The sequence below is a fragment of the Lagopus leucura genome, unplaced genomic scaffold, assembly GCF_019238085.1.
Source record: "Lagopus leucura isolate 7727_CA_CO unplaced genomic scaffold, USGS_WTPT01 Super-Scaffold_73, whole genome shotgun sequence".
Classification (NCBI taxonomy): Eukaryota; Metazoa; Chordata; class Aves; order Galliformes; family Phasianidae; genus Lagopus; species Lagopus leucura.
Genome location: NW_024962252.1, coordinates 20,235,375 through 20,254,384, shown reverse-complemented (window position 1 = coordinate 20,254,384; position 19,010 = coordinate 20,235,375).

Below are 19,010 nucleotides of genomic sequence, written 5' to 3'. Positions count from 1 at the left end.
AGTAATTATCTTGAAATTTTGTTGATCTGTAAAATATATGCAATTATGAGATTATTATATTTGGATAAGACTTTTTTATTTTCAACTTTTTTCGACTTTCATGGTAATTATCTCTGCAAAGAAATTAACTTCAAATCTGTATATTAGAAAGAGAAATGGAAATTTAATAAAGGAAAATTAGATTGGGAAATATATGAGTTTGTATGTGTGATGTTTTATTTAATGAATCATGATGAAATAGAGAATTGGCAAAAAAAGAACAAATATATTTTATTTAATTGATTATTTTCTTATATAAGCTGTTATACTGAATAATATTAAAAGTGGTGCTATATGTTAGTGATATAGTTTGTTTGATGCCAAATATATCATTGAAGATTGTCACTAGTGACCAAACAATAGATCATGCATAACCAGTAGGACTATGCTGCAGCAAGTTTTCCACTGAGATTCTTTACCATCTGTAAATTGCATATGACCCAGATGTTATGTTCTCACTGAGTGCAGATTTGCCTATGTACTAGGATTTGTCAGATATCTATCTTTCATTTTTTCATGAATATTGATTTTCTTTCTTTAAATGAAATAAAAGTACCAGCAGAAAAGAAAAAAAAAAAAGAAATACAAATAGCTGATTCCATCTGTCTTTTGTTTAGTATGCGCACTTTTCTGAGTTATCTGTTGGAGCTGCATCATGAAATTTCTAATTTTGACATCATGGTACATGGAAACTGGGAGTTGCTTGCTGTTTCATTGTCATTGTACTGTGCAGTAGAACTGGAAGTAAGTTGAATGTCTTTTTGGATCTCACAGTTCAAAGAGAAGAGCACATTATAAAAAGAAATTTTTATATTGCATTAAATGTTGGCCTTGATACGTGTCATAATTTATATCTATGCTAGTCTTGAAACTATGTATAAAACGAATAATTCTTGACCTCTAACAAAAACTACCTGTCCTGATGTCCTTCCCCAAAATGTCTCCTGTCTCTCTTTACACTTCATATTACTTTTCATTCCTTTAGATTTTGTCCTGTTGTTTAGAATAACTGTTTTCAGAAGATGAAAAAAAACATGAATGAGTTTCCCACATCCACAAATATTGCATCTTGAGTTGACCCTTATTTTTCAGCTCAGAACTCAATGAAGAATTTTCTCCTGTGTTTGACTGTTTCTTATGATTTGTAGGTATATGACTCCTAGTCATTCCTAACTTTATAATATCAAATTTTCCACATGACAAAAACAAAAAAAAAAAAAAACAAAAAAAAAACACTATTAAATATCATAGTCACTGAGATATCTATTTACATAGCTCTATTAGCTTGTCAGGAAGAGTTGTATAGATATTAAAAGCTTTGCCTGCTTACACTTTGCATCGAACAAATAAAATGAAAATGTAAATAATCAAAATTAAATTGAAAAGTATTCATCATGGCGGAATATTTTTCTGCTTGTATTCTGCTTTCATACCATGCTTGTACATGCTGGCCATATAGCTATATGCATAGCATATTTTTCTTTTTATTTTTAATCAGTTTAAACATTCATTAAGAGATATTTAAGATTAATCAAAGTAATTAACTTACAGATTAGATGACATGCTACTTTCAATTTATCACATTATAAGCAAAAACTTTGTTTTCAGAGCTCTCTATTTCTGATACAAAACTTTATACCCTCTGGATTTTCCATTTTGTCATAGATTAAGGATTTACAAAAATGGTTCAATGCATTCTCAGTTCTAGGAAGAACTGGAAACTTATGCTATCTGAAAACATATTCTTCTGCATCTGCATGGGATCTCAGCTGGGAAGCTCTTACTCTTTGTAAAGTTAGCTCTTTCCTATAGAAGTCAGTAGTTTCTGTTCATCGGAGTTTCTTAGTCAGGAGATCAGTTTTGCTATAAAGAATTCCTTTCTTTAGCTGACTGTTAAAGCTTAAAAGTGGTAATACTATTCCTCGTGAGGAAAGCCAGCGAGAAAACGATGCTGGTTTTGAGTTGAATTTTCTTGTATGAACATTGGCTAACAACAGAACACAGTGATACAAAAAGAAAAGACTAGAGAATATAAAATACAACAAAAACTTGTAGGAAGATATTTCCCACTGTGTAAGGCTTAACTAGGAAACTGGAGCGCTAGTTCTTTCTAGCTCAATGTATTCCCCTAAAGTGATCTCAAATTTTGTTCTGAGGTTTTAGAAGTCTCAGAAATTATTTGGAGTCTGCTGCTGACTTAAGGTATTCTATGACTGCCATCAATGGAAAGAGGATTTCATAGGAACCATAGAGCATGAGATGAAAAATAATTCCAATAATATATTTCCCCTGTTCTTCCTGTTCTGAGGATTTTTCAGGGAAAACTTTGAGGGACAACACACAGAACTAAAAAAAAACAAAAAAACAAAAACACTTCTTCAGAACTCTATGGTGTATAACAAAATTTTCATTCACTCACTTTTAATCAGGGAGATTTGAAGGTCTATGATATCCTGTTTTTCTACTGGAAATGAGAGATAAAAAGTAAAAATAAATAAATAAATAAATAAACCCAACTTGGCAGGAAGGAGATTAACATGAAATATGAAAATGTCGATATCATAATGAAGAGCAAATACAGCCACAAACATACATACACAGCAATCCCAAAATGACATCCTCTGATGTATCATCAGTTTACCTCAACATGAAACACTTATGAATCTAAAGCAGTAAGTCTTTTTGCACAGAATAACACTAAAAGATATTAGAAACAGCAGAAAAAGATTGGGGCTTGAAAATTTGCATGTACAGCTCCACTAAATAACAAAGTAGCATTTCAGCTGTTATGTACAAAGTTTCTGAACATGAACATTCCTGAACGTGAGTATGCATGTATGTGTATTGGCAAGTAAACACACATATGTGATATACATACTATAAATATGAGTTCTACAACAGCTCACTCAATATTTATGCTCAAATTTTCACATCTGAATTTATATGTGTCGTTGGGGAACTATACAATCCCATGGTAACTAGATAATGGGAGTAAACATAAACCACGCTGATGCCAATATTCATTATGTTTTATTTAGGAAAAATAATTTAATAACAACAACAATTTACTGAGTTGATTGCAGGTAAGTTTTTAATTTCCCAGGCTACTGAAAATAAATGATTCTGCTGTCAATCGTCATATTTGCAATAAGCAAGTCTTATCTCTGTCTCCAATTCTAAATCTGTGACAGGAGAGTCATAGTTTCTGTATGCAATAGAATCACCTTGAGAACTGTACATGTATTTTGTAGAGGTTATGGTTTCAAATTCTCACCAGAAATTCCCTTCAAATTGGAAAATACTCACTGAAGTTCTGAAAACTAAATGTTATCATGCTGACATGAATGCACACTTGGAATACTAGTTTTTAATCTTTATTTATATAGCCTCATGCTGTTTATTAGAAGTGTTAGAAGTGTAATTTTGCATATGAACCATATTTACAGATAATTAAGGTAGTTATGATGTATAACATAGTCTTTTTTCCAACTAATAGAACAAGAACTATGCAGTGTTTTAGCTGAGTTATGGCAATCTGTATCAGGTATGAAGGCCAGCTGTACTGTTCTTGGTGTATAAATTTCTGATAAAAGAGACAACATATCTATTTTAGCTTACAAAACTACTGGTTAGCTCAAGGATAACAAGCACATAAAATGATAAAAAAAGGAAATCTTTCAAAAAAACATACAGAAAATTTCTTCCATGCTAGAAGTCTGTAAGACTTATTTCCTTCACAAGAATAAGAAATAATTCCAAGAAAGACTCCAGCAGATAGGAGGAATATTTCTGTTTGTTAAAGAAATGTAAATTGACATGTATAATTTTTAATGTGTTGTTGACATACAATGGAAGAGATATTTCCAGTCTAAACTTCAAGCTGTGAAACAAATAACGCCGTAAGCGCAGACAGACGTTTTAATTTATTGACTGCTTTCTAAGTACAGCTTCCCAAATCAGGGAAATAAAAAAAGGAACAGGAATAGGAAAAATAAAAAAAGCATTCTAAGTAAGGCTTAGAGAATATTGTTGAAAATGTGTTTTCTCAGGAAATACATGACAAACACCTTTTAGACACACTTTTATTTCAAGAAAAAGCTGAACAGGAAAGAATAATTTAAATTTGATCACTCTTATACATATTTCTTGCCAGCAGATGAAGATATGTGTAAAAATATATTATTAGCTTGTCTCCTTCTCATTCATTTTATGTATTCATGCACTCTCCTGTTCTTAAATCTGTAGTACTGATTTGGATGAATGAAAAGGCTTTTCAAATTAGTACTCAAAAAATTTCTTATCTACGGATGCTATCCTTTCTTTTACTGACAGTCTCACCCATTAAATCCATACAATACATAGGTGAATTTTCATATGTTAGCAGAGAAATATCTTCCTCAGGACACTGAGAGAACATGGACCAAATTTTACTTCAAAAGAATGTCTGAGAAGAAAGTTTCCTAATTCTACTCTTGTATTTCAGCCTTCAGTACTCTCTTAGGTCAGTTTAACCTATTCAGCCTGGGGCTAGTATTCTCCTCCTGCAGGTTTGCAGTTATAAATCTCAACATGAATGCTAGCATCTATCTGTTTATGATGTCAGACAAATACTTTCAAATCTTGAAGACAAAATCACACTACATTTTTCAAAGAGTTTCACTATTTTAATATCTAAATATTTGATAATACTGATGTTCTTATCTGTTTATGAAATACCTAAATAATTCTAGATGAAAGAATACTTCCTTAAAAATATGTTTTAATATTTATGATAGATTTATGGTAGAATCTGCATTATTACTCTTTTTTTTTTTTTTCTTCTTTTTTTTTTTTGTTTTTTTTTTTTTTTTTTTAATCAAAAGATTTATTTCTCGTGGTGGAAAATACTTCTGTCCTAAACCTGCTAAGTTGGCAGCTTCTTATTTAAATATTTCTTTTTATTAATCATAGACTATTTATATCAATTTACTGCTCTTCATAATTAAAAGTGGAGTTTAGAATGTATCTTATATTACCCTGCAGAGTTCTTTTAATATTCTCAAATTAAAAGGTAAGGAAGAAACACAAGGGAAAACCATACCTATTTTTTATTATGATACTCTCTAAAACCTTACCTTAATTGAAGCTAGAATTTTTATTTCACTTCATTTAGATTGAATCTTTGAAAGTCATGTTTAAATATACCTTAGCCAGATAAGCAATCGCATTTAAGGCGATAAAAAACATGTCAGATCAAGAACTCAGATATGTTTGTTCCTTATTTGGCATATCTGACAGTTTTGAGGTTTTTGTTTCTTCTGGGAAACTCGCAAGTCCACTTTACCTTCTACAACCTCTTCTTTCTGAACGGATTTATACTGTATTTTGACAGATTGCTACCACAGATCGCTGTGCTCTGTAAAAAATGTTTCTACAGGAACATGGCATCTTCTCCCTAATTTAAATAATTGGAATGATATAATTTATCTATTTGATATAAATTTGCAGTCTTTCAGAAACCCTTTGAAATCACTGGGAGATGGAGCTGAATGTCACAGAGGCATGACTACAATATATATACAATTAGAAATCTATACACAGTTTGCTATACTGAGATGATTATTTATACTCTAATGGAGAGTAAGCACTTTACTGGCATTATTTTTAATAATGGTAACGTCAACAGTGACTTGCTGTCGACAAAATAGATACAGTTCCACAAAGGAATCATACTTGTATGTTGGATTTGCAATTAAAAAGTCTCTAAATTCTAAACCAATATATAAAAATACATTTATAACCATGAAAATAACACGTACAAGCACTGCACATATGATAAATACTGAAACTAAGATTTAACTTAATATACTTCTCTATTTTCTCTGTATAACTTGTGTCATTTGTCTATCTCAGGCTAGTCTCATGGTCAGCATAAACAGCTTGAAATGCAACAATAAATAAAAACATACCCATATTTTTTTTCTCATTGATATTTCTGTATAACATTTCCCAGAATAAATGTCAAAACCTATGATAAATTGAATTGGATCATGGATCATAATATTTTTAGGTTTAAAGAGATCTCATAACTCACAAAAGGAAAACTAAGAGAAATTACCTTAAAAAAAAAAAGTGAGAGGATGAGTCTATGTTTGAACGTATCATATTATAGATGCAGAGCATGTACACACAACATCAATAACAACAGTCAGGCAACCAAACCCCTACTTTTAGTCGGAACATTTCATGTGATGCCTTGCTCAGGAAAAAAATAAATTGCAATTTCTACTTAAATAGAGTTGTATCAAGCAGATAATAAATGGTTCATAGATTTTAACCATCCATGAATAATTCATAAGATTCACTTCCACCTGCCAAATATTTGGATCATATGTTGTCTATCTAGAGTTACAGAATGTACCCAGTATAAATTCTGCTACAAAATGTCTAATGCCTGACACTACATTATTGTAACATATTATATTGAATTAGCCTGGAAGAAGCTTTAACATACTGATGTGCTAGTTTAATGGTTGTCAAATCAGGCCCCTTTTATCTACTGCATAGTTAATATCCATCCTTAAATTTAAAGAGTGGACAGAAACTAAGGACAATCAGCAAACTCAGCCATTTACATTTTAATTGTATGGTTGACAACATTCTGGATTTGGCTTGGTTGATTCACTGTCTTTTATTTCTTTGCTAACGAACAGAAACTTACTGTTCAATTCTCACTATCGATATTTGCACTGTGATAGCTCTTGGTGTCATGGCATTTATGGACTCTTATTACCAAGGAATGACATTTAACAGGATAGCATATCTAGAATATGAGTTTTGCTGAAAAAAAAAATGAATATGATTAGCAAAGGATATTTTTTGTCATTTACCTGGACATCTGCAAGGCTTTTGATATAGTTCCACATTCTTATCTCTAAACTGCAAAGATATGAACTTGGAGGGTGGAATACAGTTGATTTGATAGCATTGTTCCAAGTCATAATGAGATTTTTGTAATTCTAATTCTGTCATCCAGGGCTTTTCTGACTCTTTCTAATTTGCTACTTACTGAGAAAGTTTCTCAGTGTAGAGTTGTACACTCCAAATTAATATAAAATTTAAGTAGAGGTGGGTGTCATGCAGATTTGTGTTTTTGCCATTTAAAATGTTCTAATAATATGGTAGGAATTTATATTTTTAAGATTATCTATTTTGTATATTTCTTACCATCTTATTATCTTAGACTTGATAACATAGATAACATAGTCAATTGTACCTAGGTAATCAGTTCCTATCTCTGAGAGTTTAATCTTACTTATTTACTGTGGTGAGATTTAAACATTTTTTTTTCTTTTAGAAATTTATGTTTTTAAGATACAAATTTGTGGGTTATTTAATACAGAAATATCTCAAGAATTTTTTGACATCACTTTCGCAAGCCTTACTACGTGTCATTCATATTGAAAAGTTGTGATATTACATCTTTAACCTCTACAATGTGGTAATTAAGATATTGATAATTTTGTTTCCTACAGTGCTTATGGTCAGTCACAATGCTTTCATTTTCAAGAGTCTATCAAATTTTTACAGCAATACAGCTGACACATTAGGGTTTTTGAGTGTTTAATAATCTAATCAGGGAAATGATAAATTTAATTTTTGTAAATAAAGGACTTCATCAATACCTTATTTTTATTCAATTTTACAAATAGGATTTTTGTCTGAGACCTTGATCTAGAGAAGCACAGTAGAAATGCTCGTCAACCGAAATGAATAGTAAGATATTCAAATACATAACTATTATCCTGTTATGGGGATAGGTAGAATAAAACCTAAATGAAACCTTTCTCCTAGCATAAATATGTATTCTCAGAATTTCAAGGGAATAATCCTATGTCACATATATTCTATGTTTTCAGTATTCCAAAGACACACAGAATTTTCTGCTTATAAGTAACTTTGTCACTAAATGTGAACCAGTTATCCATCATCTTAACTGCAACTGTAAGAGAACTGCCACCTGAAAGTTGTAAAGGAACTAGAGGTGCTTCAGCAGTGCGGGGCCTTTTAAAAAAGAACTACTGATTGCTACTGATTGGTTTGTGAACCAAGGAGGACCCTGCTGAGATTAAATTGCTGTGTATGAGGCCTACAAGAGAAACTGTTATTGCAAGAAGATTATCTAGCTTGTGTAAATGGAAGAATAGGATTTCAGTTCAGATAGATGCACCTTCTTTCTGATAAGAGATGTTTAAAGAAGAAAGAGCAAAGGATGTCTCTTGTAAGCACCCATTAAGATCCTGATCTCTCAAATGCCTATATGTCAGAATAACGAGTTCAATGTGTATCTATTTTTGCAATACAATTGCACCTAAGTAAAAATCAGTTTGCATCTTAAACTGAACTGAAAACTTTAAAGAGTGCAAAGAAAATGCATTCTCAGTTACTTAAGACACTGAAAAGAAAGAAATCCTTTTGTGCTATTCAGTTTTAAGACTCAAAAGAGGCTATTCTGAGACACAGACAGAAAGATTCATACTGAGAGGGAAGAGTGTAGTATCCAGTACATGGAAGTGAAATGGAGAAAATTGAAATATTGTGGATACATGAAGGAAACAGTATTCAAGGCAGAAAACTTTTAATGTTGAAATGGTGGAGTTAGAGCTTGAGTAAATCCAGTAACAACACTAAGATTATTGTAAAATTAGTTAAAATACGTTTTGTAACATCAGGTGAGCACTGTAAAGAATTTGCTAAAATGCCTTTTCGCTTAGACCAAAATTAAATGTTAGCTATTCTTTAGAATTAATTTTTATGTGTGTTCATATTTAGAGCAGCAAGCAGATCATGGGGGAAATTTTATTTCCAGAATCTGATAAACTTTAACTCATATTTTGAAAGAACAGTTTTGTTTAGTAAAATACCTTTGTTTTTCAATGTTCATATGTAAGTATCGCACAATATACTTAATACAAACTACGTATTAATCTCTATGCATCTTTCAATTACATATCTATCTCTCTTCATCCATTCATCCATCCATTCATCCGATATTATTTGTATCCTGGTCAAATATTTAAGCTTAATAATATTTTGTAGCTCAGTATTCCATGTAGGTCACCTTGAAAGTAACGCCTCCTATTTATTTTCATGGAAACTGCAACAGATATAAAGAGTACAATATCACTATTCGACAGAGAAAATTTTCAGCTACAAAGCACCACTTTTCAACATAGTCATCCCAATAGCTGTGCATTTCCACAAGCTGTTAAAATGAGGCTTCTTACCATGCTTGTAAAAACATAAAACAATGGAGGCAACCCACTGTCACTGTTGCCACTGCTAAAACATGCCACCCACCACCTCACTGTGCTCACATCCACAGTTTGTGATCCATAAATATGCAGCAAGTATTGATGAATATCAGTGGATGGATGTAATTTTTTTTTCACATGGAGGAATTGCATAATCACAGAATCACTAAGTTGTAGAGGTTGGAAGAGACCACTAGTGATCATTTGATCACTGAGTTCAATTTCTCTGCTAAAGCAGGTTTCCTACAGTAAGTCACACAGGCAGACATCCAGACAGTCCTTGAATATCTCCATAGGAGACAACCTCTCTGGGCAACCTGTTCCAGTGCTCTGTCACCCTCACAATAAAGAAGTTCCTTCACATGTTTGTGTCAAACATGGAAGTGGATACGACGAAAAGGTCTGAATATTCAGGTGTTAGTAATCTTTCTTCTTAAATGAATTTCTGATTTCTCTAATTATGTTAATTGCTTTTCTAACTCCATACAATTGTTTCTTATTTCCTCACTTTCTTTTCAAAACAGATAATGAAATGCTGAGAAATGTATGAAATATTCTATGTGTAGTCTTAATAGACGGGACAGACAGTGACTAATACTTTAATGACTGATTATTTGATGTTGTGGCACATAATGTCAAAAACTGCATTGACCTTGGGTTATTTATCCTCTTGATGTATCACATTTAGAGCTGGATAGGAAATGTCAATACTGTCACAAATTTTTCAAGGTTTGGATTTTTATTTTTGTAAGAAAGCAGAAAAATAATTTAAAAAATAAGATTATTAACCAACAATTCCATTCAACTGTTAAGTCAGTTCAAGCATTTGACTTTGACATTTTCCAAATGTTTAAATTTAAACTTTCTAAATGAGAAGCAATCTATAATTAACTCCTACTTTTACATAAAGTTTGTGTGAGTGTGCACGTGTTTGTGAAAGGTCAAAATATGATATTTTAACAATGCTGAAAGGTTTAGGAAAAAGATAAGATGTTGGAAATTACTTCTTCCTCCAAGAAACATTCACAGAATCAATAAATAGCATGCCCTAAGGGGGGGAAAAAAAAATTGCTGGCAGTTTTTTTACTACTTTTAATCTTAGTGAAAAATAAGTTTTAATTCTTTCTCTTATTATTATCCAGGTTTCATCTTTCTTCAGAAGGATTTATGGAAAAAGGTAAAGAATGTTCTTTTCCAATTATTATTATTTTTTTAAGTTGCATTTTCTTAACATTTTTCTGCACTTTCTAATTACATTTGTATTCTTTTCCATGGATGATTGCTACACGTTCAATTGCAAGTTTCATTAATACACTTTTTATCCTAATCTTCAGATTGTTAATGATGGTCTGTAACAGGACAAGGGCTGATTTTTTCTCTTGCAGGAATATTATGGTAGATAATTCTAACCTGAAATATTATTCCTCCAATTGTCCCAATCAGTACATGTTTTATGTCTTATTTTTGATCCAAACTGTAAGTGTAAAATTTCATCTAAACCTGAATCAACTACTTTAACAAAAATAAGCATTTATTTAGTATGTTCTGTATCTCTCTTATTACAGTTCTGTAAAAAATATTGGTTTTTTTTTCTTCTCAGAATAGCATGATCTTCAGCAGTATATTCTGTTTTCTTGATGCCATTTTTATTATTGTGCCACTTATGTAGACACAATGTAATTCCATGCACTTTCCATGACCCTGAAAACTATGACAAAGACGCTGTTAAAAAATGTAATTGTCTAAATAGGATGTGGGCAGAAGAGAATGGCACAATTCCAAAACTCCTGTGTTGATAAGATGAGGAAAAGACACAAGAGATGAATTTGCTGTAGGAGAATAACTTCAGGAATTATCCTCAGAAAAGGGGCTATTGGCTATGAATTTCAAGTAGATGAAAGCATATAAAAGAAATTTATTTAAACTGGTTATTTTACCACAGATTTAGCTTTAATGTAATCATTATTATGATTTTTATTTCAGAACTTGTGAAAAATTTGCTTTATTAATTGATGTTATTTACATTTATGAATTATTCAGAATGTATCTATCTTGGATAATAGATAATCTTCAACTACTGCATACCGGCATAGCTATTTTTATCCTAAATGTAAGAGTTTGATTCTGTATTGAATTGTATTAAGGTCAATGAAATATTTTCAAGGATCAGATTTTTAGGACATTCATTCCAAACTTTTTAATAGTGATTCAGAGAATTGTGAATCAAAAAACAAGGTTGACTCACACTAATTCAACTCAGTGGGTTTTTTCAGTTAGAAAGGAACCAACAAATTTCTATTATAGAATCTTATTCAGAATTTCTTTTGAATCTTGTTTTGTCTTTTTCTTTTCAAATTTCAGAAAATAGATTTTATATTTTTTTTTGGTCTTTTCTTCATTGCTACAACAGACATAAAAATATACATACATACTTTTGCTCAAACTATTTTGGAGGCTTCTGCTGTTACAGAACTGTAATTACTAGTTGAAACTACTAATTGTTTACATTTACTAATTGATGAAACCTATTTGCAGCACTTCTTTCACAGTGGTCACCAAAATCTGCCTAGGAAAAAATTTAGAGAGATCCTGAAATAATTATGTTATTTATTTCATCTCAGTGTAATTCCCTATTATAAAATATGCCTGTAACTTTCTTGCTAGTGTCTCAATGTTTTTTTCACTGTTCACACATATAATAAACAGAGAAACAAATAAATAGTAAAAGACAAAAGAGGATAGAGAGGCTCTAAGGGAGATTATTTCAAGCAATACATGCATACTAGAGAAATAAAAAATTTCCCAGATGATTTTTGTGTGTGTGTGTGTGTGACATATTTCATGGTAGCATATTTTTGAAGAAAGTTTTGTGTAAAGTATAGGAAAAGGAGTTGCATTTTCCTTTCTTTAGTGTTTCAGCCTTTCTGAAAACCTGAAAATGCCGTACAATAGGACATTTCGAAGAACATTGAACTGCACAACAAAAGTTCCTTTCTTGAACAGATTATGTGTGCCTGAGTTATTATACTCAATTACTTACAGATGACTGGATAATGACATAAATTTACAAGAAAAAAAAAAAATTCTGAACAAAGACCAAGAATCATTTCCTCATGCAGAGAATCATAACAGCGTTAGGTTTACATTACGGATTTCAGCCATTTTGGGCTGGAAAAAATAGAAAAGTCACTGAATAATTCACTGACTGATCCATTAGAATCTTTCCTGTGGAGTAAAAGAATTTAGACAGAGAAAGGGCCAACGCTTCTTCACCTTGGTGAGAAGCTTTCATGTACATTTCTATACTATATTTTATTTTTTTTTTAATTTTTAATTTACTATATTTTTTCTGTATTTTTTGACCAACAATTCCTTGGTCAACTGCCTATCTTCAGTGAGAAAGAAGTATAATAAAATTTAGTAACATTTAGTAATGCAGTTTATATATGAAAAATGCTCAAACACATCAAGAGCACTGTGGATGCCCCATCCCTGGAAGCATTCAAAGCCAGGTTGGATGTGGCTCTCAGCAGCCTGGTCTAGTGGTTGGTGACACTGCCCACAGCAGGGGGATTGAAACTACATGATCTTTGAGGTCCTTTTCAACTCCAGCCATTCTATGATTCTATGATTTTACAATTCTGATTCTTTGAATATATGATCTCAAATATGCATGTGCCATCTGATTGTATTGCTATTAAGAGATCTGGTAACTCTTGTAACAATTACCTAAAACAAGTACTTTAATTATGTTAAATTATTCATTTTTACCTTGTGTGCAATCTGAAGGAAGACTTCTGAACAAAAATACAGTTCTTTTTATTTTTTTGTTGGACACCATTATGTTGTTGTATCTTTCCTGTGTATGATCTTCAGGACACCTCATATAAGCAGTGTTGTATAAACTGGTATTATAAAGCAGATGTTCAGCTGGAGTAAATCAATACTGTGCTGCTACAGTTCAGCTATAGATTTCTAATTAACTTAATTGGTAATTAACATGTTTGAATACTAGTCTCAATTTTCTTTTGGATTAGAAACTTTTAAAGTTTGTTCTACTGATGAACCACTCTACTTATTCAAACCACAGTTTATTCAAATAGATCTCTTCTTTGAATTGAGAAGTTGTGAACATGTTGAAGAAATTCATCTGTTGTGCTTAACTGTCTCTAATAGTTTGGATAAAGCTTTTTCTTATTTCTGCAGAGGTTCTGAACCCATATTCTTCATACCTACAGCGTCCAAGTACAATAATTTATATTTGCCCTAATATATTTGTAATACTATAGCAGAGATGTATGCATAGAGACATATTACTATTAAATAAAATCTGCTGTGAAATTGGTAGTATGGAAGTAAAAATACGTCATATCTGAATATATATTATAGTCCCAAATAAGAATGAATTATATAATTATTACAACATTTATAAGGTTATGCTGGTATAACTGTAGTATTATAGATTAAGAGGGAAATGCTTTGTGAAAAATCTAAATTGCAAACCCTAAGCAAGATAAATCTTACAGTAATATTAAAATCTGTCTTGTACTCACAAGTGAATATCATGAACGTACACAGAGACTGTTTCTGTGCATGAAAAAAGAACTTATTAAATTGCCACCTTAAACTACTGAATGGTTTAAAACTAATGATTAGCATTCAAAGCTACTATTTTTTTTTATCACTCATTTTATCTTCTTACCTTTTATACAGTTTAAAATGTGAGTATCAATGAGATTATGCCTATCTTGTATTTTTTGCTTGTTTTCTGTCACTGATTTCTACATTATACATCTAGTCTATAAATTATCCACTTAGTACTATCATATTTACTCAAAGCTCTATTAAAAATTAAGAAATGTATTCTGAATTAGTAACAATGAAAGTTTAAATCTGTTAAAGGGATTTATCCAAACAGTTTTAATTTAGCTAGTTACCAAATATTTGTATTCTTATTGTTCTGAGAATTTCTCCTTTCTGTTGTTATCTGAGAAAATCTCTAGTGATCCTTAGACACTATTGTATACAGTATAAATTATCTCTGTACAAGACCTTAACTTGCTGCTTAGATTTCTGAAAATAATATGTTCCAAAGCTTCATTGAGACACCATAAATATAATGTCATATATTTCCAATTACAGTTGAAACATCGATGTCCTGTTTAAGATGCAGATGAATTAATTTTCATTTCAATATTCTCACAGCTTTCAAGTAAAACATAGCTTTGTAATATATCATAATGATGTTAAAACATTTAGAATGATTCCACTGTTCTCTACCTAATATTTTTTCTGATTCACAGCTTTGCAATACTACATTCAAAAAATGACATGCTGTAAATTCTGATGCAACCTTTGCAGCCTGCAATTTGTTCTTTATTGCAGTCCCTCATTTCTTTGCCCTTCAATAACTGATTATGAACACTGCAAAACACTATACCCACCAAAGAACTCTTAACTGGTAGGTGTCACTGATTTGATATTTATAAGTTTCTGTCTGTGAACAAATGATTTATCTTATATATCAATAGAATTAAAAGCATTCTTTAAGAAAAGGGTAGATTTCCATTCAGATTCAGAAACTGTTTCAGTTTGCTATGTATATATTTACAACTAATACTATTTATTTCACAGTAAAATTCCATATTGTTTCAGTTCTCTGCATTAATTACTAAGGTCACACTTTGCAAGTTTGTTGATCAAGGAACCTCTGTAACTTTAAGCCTTCGGAAGATATGGTCTAATTTTCAGTATATGTGAGGTTTTTTCACAAGTGTAAATATAGACATAAAGATTTGGATGCAATGACCTGAAATAAATCACACCTATCATTTATGGCTGCTCTGTAAACTGCTGTTCTGTATGAGAAAGGTAATTCTTGATTGTTTCATTAACTCCATCAACCAGCCGGTCATGGAAAACAGGAACAGAACAAAACATGTGTTAAATATAGCAGTGAATTTAAAAAAATGAGTGGATTGTGCAATTAAATTTTGTCATTGGACTTAATATAACGGTTATAAAAAGAGGCTTATGGAAATAAATATTGTCATTTGAATCGCAAACTATAAAACAAGATTAGAAACTTTGTTCATAGAAATATGCAAACTGCTGATCTGTGTCAACGGTTTATGGGTTGGTCCGGCCCAGTTCCGTGACCAGCAGGGTGGAGGGATCTGCGGATCCACGCCTCTGGGAAAGGGGAAGCAGGGGACCCCAAAATACTTGAAAACAACAGCACTGATCTGAGGTGGAACAAATGATTTTACTAAATATAGTATTAGTAAAATACAATGAGAGAGAGAGAGAGAGAGAGAGAGAGTCTGTTTGAATTGTATAGACCTCACCACAATGCTGGGGTGAGAAGTGCAGTCCAGTTGAGTGACTGAAGTACAGACGGCGAAGTGCAGATGGCGAAGCGCAGGCGGCGAAGCGCAGATAGCGAAGCGCAGACAGCGAAGAGCAGGCGAAGAAGAAGGATCAGGTGACCTTGCTTGGAGTTATATCCCCTTGCTGACCGCAAAGACTCCTGGGGAAATGTAGTTCTTCTCCGACAGATGAACATTCGGCAGATATCAAACCCCACCCCCAGTGCATTACATGGTGTTATGGTGTGGAATACTGATGACCAAAAATCATAAAACCATGACAATCTGTGTCCTTATGGAGTTATGAACAACAAGATATATATATGAAATTCAAAAAATTGCTAGTAGATTAGTTTTGCAGCTCTTACGAAGAGTAGATAAGGAACTGTGCAGTCAGGAGGGTATTTCTTGACATGGAAAGCTACTTTGGTTAAGTCATGAGATAACATCCATTTGCAGTAACAATATCCTTTTTCCAATCTTAGCAACTAAATTCACTGGATCTTTTTAAGGGAACTACTTCATTCTTTCCACTTGTAGAAAGTTTACTCCATTTTAGGGTTATGAATTACTTTCTTACCCTCCAATATTAATCAAGATTACTATTACACAAAGTGCCAAATCTGAAAATTTGTGAGGTTAGTATGTGAAGCTGCCAGTTCTGTTTCCTTTTATTCATTAGAGAAGAAGTACAGAAAATAATTTTGAAAGTGCACGTTAATAATGCCAAATCATAATTCAAAGAATGAGAATAGAAAGATAGCAAGAATGAACTTTATGGTGAAGAACTAGGGTATGACACCAGGGTACAACCATTTATTCAACAATTTATTCTACAGCCGGAAGAGTCTACAACAGAAAAATAAAATCAATTGTCTATGCATGGATGTAGTACACACTACAAAATGTCATATTTAAATAGAAAGTTTTCTCTAAAAAACTTTTTCATTTATTTTTTCTCTATATATATATTTTTAAGTAATATGAATCCTGAAAGGAACTGAAGTTAGGAGAGAAAAAAATATGTTGCCTAGATGACTTGAATTTCTTTCTCATGCACTTTCTGGGAAACAGAATTGTACCTTTGACATCATTGCTATAACCAACAGAAGCAGACCTGGGCAAATAATTTAAACCAGCTTTTCAGTATATCTTTCTCACCAATTCACAACAGAAAGTATTGCAGTGCATTTCCTTTCACCTGGTAATTGTCATCTCACATTTAGACATCTTCACCTGAGCTCATCTGTTAAGGATCTTTCTGTCTTTGACAGAAACAAAACAAAACAAAACAAACAAACAAAAAAACCACACCATATTTTAAGATGATGTACCAGAACAACACTGTTCTTCGGATAAGAGAAAATAAAATAGCAACAGACTTGTGGCTAGACTCATGGCTTTTTTTTTATTACTGCATACACTGATTGCCAGCGTACTTAAGCCTGAGTGAAATCAGCAATGTAATCATAAGCAAGAGGGAAAGGGAAAAGCCACCTAGTGTAAGCAAGCATAATACTGTTCTTGATTAGTCTTACCCACAGATAAGCAACATTTGGGAAAATTATCACCCTGTCATGTGATTTATCACAATGTTATACATTTTATCATCCAGGCAGCACTCCTGGGTAAGCCAACAAGAGGTACTCCAAGCTTAAGCTGGGGAAATACTCTTAAAGAGTTTTGACTTTTTCTTGTCTGACTGACTGGCTGACGCAAGAGTGCCAGGTATTTTTCTAGAGCACTGCTGGTTTGTGAGCAACAGATTACTGTCTGGTGAATTGTCTACTCATATACCTAAGGAGAACACTGTCCAGAACATTAATGAGTTATTGACTGAGTCAACGCAGCTGTGTGTCATTAGTGAATAACCCACTAATATCTTCAAGGGCCACTATGATAAATCACAGATTTACTTCTGTATATTGGTTATGCAAGCCCACTATGTAAGTTGTTCTGAAAGTAATGACTCCTTTTTATTTCCACAGAAACTACAGCAGATACATTAAGTGTAATAACACTATCGGACAGAGCAAATTCTCAGCTGCAAAATATTATTTCACCATCATATTATTTACCATTAGCTATGCATTTTCACCAGCAATGATCAAGTGCTTGCATGCAGCTTGTAAAAATCTGCACAGCCATCTGGAGCATAGCTTCTCTCGTGTTGCTATTGCCATTTCTGAAATGTCCCACTGTCTCATTGTGTTAACTTTGGTTTCCATGAGCATTCAGCAAACATCAGTGAATGCTGATGGCTGCAGTCTTTTTCTTACTTAGGAATTCAACTACACACCTCTGCTTCATATACAGTTCCATGTCACAGAATTACTGAGACTTCTACTCTGTTCATGTCAAATGCCAGTTTGTCAGACTGCCCCTCTACTTCCTTCTGTTGCATGGCAACCCTGGCATGGCAGGAAGGTTCAAACTCTGCTGCCATACAACCAGTTTTTGCTTCTGATGTCATAAACCAACACAACTAAATAGGAGACATTACTTTCAGAGCAGCCCTCATACACAAGTGTTTGTCATTATCTTTTGCCATACCTGAGGAATGACTCACTACAAATGAGATTAACCAAATCTTAAAACTCTCTGCACTGAATAAAGGGAGTCAAGTATAACTGATTCAGCTATCATCATCTGCAATATAGACACATACATTTCATCATTTGATCCCTGGCCCTGGAAGTTGGTTTTGTAGAAATGTACAATTCCCAATGTAATTGAAATTAATGGGACTTATGCTTTGAGTAAATCAAATTTACTCTTCTTTAAAACAAACGAAGCTTTGAAATCTCAAAATTCTCATAAACTTCAGTTACTTATATCACTGTGCCTCAGTTCCCCAGCTGCTGAATAGAAGTAATATCCTCTCACTTTTTAGAAGTTCTTTGAAGGGAAATTAAGTACTATTTTTGAAGGATTCAGATGTTATAATGATGAATGCCATAAAAAAAAATCCATGAAGAAGTTAATAATTCTGTCTCCACATCAGCACTTGAATAGTGGCCTAAGGCTACTCAGTGGATAATGAGGAGAAAATAAAATATTGAATAGTCACTTACTGAATGCTATTCATGTGTGCTGAATGATGCAAGTGTCTCACAGACAAAGCAATACAAGTGTCTAATTAAAAACTGTATTAAACTGCTTATGCAAAAGAACACAAATTAAAATTCCACACATTACTTACAGTCTAGTATTTTCTGACTTGTATGTTTCCCTTTGCAAATATGATGTTTCTTTTCTTTTCTTTTCTTTTCTTTTCTTTTCTTTTCTTTTCTTTTCTTTTCTTTTCTTT